The following is a 2,500-nucleotide window of genomic DNA, read 5'->3' as shown; positions in this document are numbered from 1 at the left end:
ATCCAACCCTAACCCTAACACTAACCCTAACCACAACCCTAACCCTAACCCTAACCCTAACCCCAAGCTTAACCCTAACCCTAACCCTAACCCTAACCCTAACCCCAAACCTAACCCTAACCCTAACCCAAACCCCAACCCTAACCCTAACCCTAACCCCTACCCCAACCCTAACCCTAACCCTAACCCTAACCCTAACCCTGACCCTGACCCTAACCACAAACCTAACCCTAACCCTAACCCTAAGCTTAACCCTAACCCTAACCCTAACCCCAACCCTAACCCTAACCCTAACCCTAATCACTACCCTAACCCTAACCCTAACCGTAACCTCAACACTAACACCAACCCTAACACCAACCCTAACCCTAACCCTAACCCGAACCTTAACCCAACCCTAACACTAACACTAAACCTAACCCCAACCCTAACCCTAAATCCAATCCTAACCCTAACACTAACTCAACCCCAAACCTAACCCTAACCCTAACCCTAACCCTAACCCTAACACCAACCCTAAACCTAACCCTAACCCTAACCCTAACCCTATCCCTAACCCCAACCCTAACCCTAACCCCTACCCCAACCCTAACCCTAACCCTAACCCTAACCCTGATCCTGACCCTAACCAAAACCCTAACCCTAACCCTAAGCTTAACCCTAACCCTAACCCTAACCCCAACCCTAACCCTAACCCTAAACCTGACCCTAACCCTAAATCCAACCCTAACCCTAACACTAACCCTAACCCCAAACCTAACCCTAACCCTAAACCTAACCCTAACCCCAACCCTATCCCTAACCGAGACCCTAACCCTAAATCCAACCCTAACCCTAACACTAACACAAACCACAACCCTAAACCTAACACTAACACTAACACTAACACTAACCCTAACCCTAACCCCAAACCGAACCCTAACCCCAACCCTAACCCCGACCCTAAACCTAACCCGAACCCTAACCCTGACCCTGACCACAACCCTAACCCTAACCCTAACCCTAACCCTAACCCTATCGCCAAACCTAACCCTAACCCTAAACCTGACGCCTACCCAAACCCTAACACTAACCTAACCCTAACCCTGCCCCTAAACTTAACCCTAACCACAACCCTAACTCTAACCCTAACCCTAAGCCTAACCCTAACCCTAACCCCTACCTAACCCTAACCCTAACCCTAACACCAACCCTAACCCCAACCCTAACACTAAACTTAACCCAACCCTAACCCTAACACTAACCCTAACCACTACCCCAACCCCAACCCTAACCCCGACCCTAACCCCAACCCTAACCCTAACCCCAACCCTAACCCCAACCATAACCCTAAACCTAACCCCAACCCTAACCCCGACCCTAACCCTTACCCGAACCCTAACCCTGACCCTGACCACATCCCTAACCCTAACCATAACCCTAACCCTAACCCCAAACCCAACACTAAACCTAATCCTAACCCCAACCCTAACCCTAACCCTAGCCCTAACCCCAACCCTAAACCTAACGCTAACCCTTACCCTAACCCTGACCCCAACCCGAACCCTAACCCCGACCCTAACCCCAACCCTAACCCTAACCCCAACCCTAACCCTAACCCCAACCCTAACCCTAACCCTAACCCTAACCCCAACCCTAACCCCGACCCTAAACCTAACCCGAACCCTAACCCTGACCCTGACCACAACCCTAACCCTAACCATAACCCTAACCCTAACCCCAAACCCAACACTAAACCTAATCCTAACCCCAACCCTAACCCTAACCCTAGCCCTAACCCCAACCCTAAACCTAACACTAACCCTTACCCTAACCCTGACCCCAACCCTAACCCTAACCCTAACCCTAACCCTAAACCTATCCCCAACCCTAACCCTAACCCTAAACCTGACCCCTACCCAAACCGTAACACTAACCTAACCCTAACCCTGCCCCTAAACTTAACCCTAACCACAACCCTAACTCTAACCCTAACCCTAACCCTCACCCCTACCCGAACCCTAACCCTAACCCTAACCCTAAACCTAACCACTACCCTAACCCTAACCTTAACCCTAACACCAACCCTAACCCCAACCCTAACACTAAACTTAACCCAACCCTAACCCTAACACTAACCCTAACCCTAACCCTAACCCTAACCCTAACCCTAACCCTGACCCTGACCCTGACGCTGACCCTAACCGTAACCCTAACCCTAACCCTAACCACAACCCTAACCCTATCACTAACACTAACCCTAACCCTAACCCCAACCCGAAACCTAACCCCAACCCTAACCCCGACCCTAAACCTAACCCAAACCCTAACCCTGACCCTGACCCTGACCCTAACCCTAACCCTAACCCTAACCCTAACCCTAACCCTAACTCAACCCTAACCCTAACCCCACCCCTAACCCTAACCCTAACCCTAACCCAGACCCTAACCCTAAATCCAAGCCTAAACCTAACACTAACCCTAACCCCAAACCTAACCCTAACCCTAAACCTAACCCCAA

This window comes from Heloderma suspectum, chromosome W (assembly GCF_057233095.1).
Source record: "Heloderma suspectum isolate Gila_16-S chromosome W, 16-S_ref, whole genome shotgun sequence".
Taxonomy (NCBI): Eukaryota; Metazoa; Chordata; class Lepidosauria; order Squamata; family Helodermatidae; genus Heloderma; species Heloderma suspectum.
The sequence above is the reverse complement of the archived record's forward strand: the minus strand, read 5'-3'. Positions refer to the sequence as shown.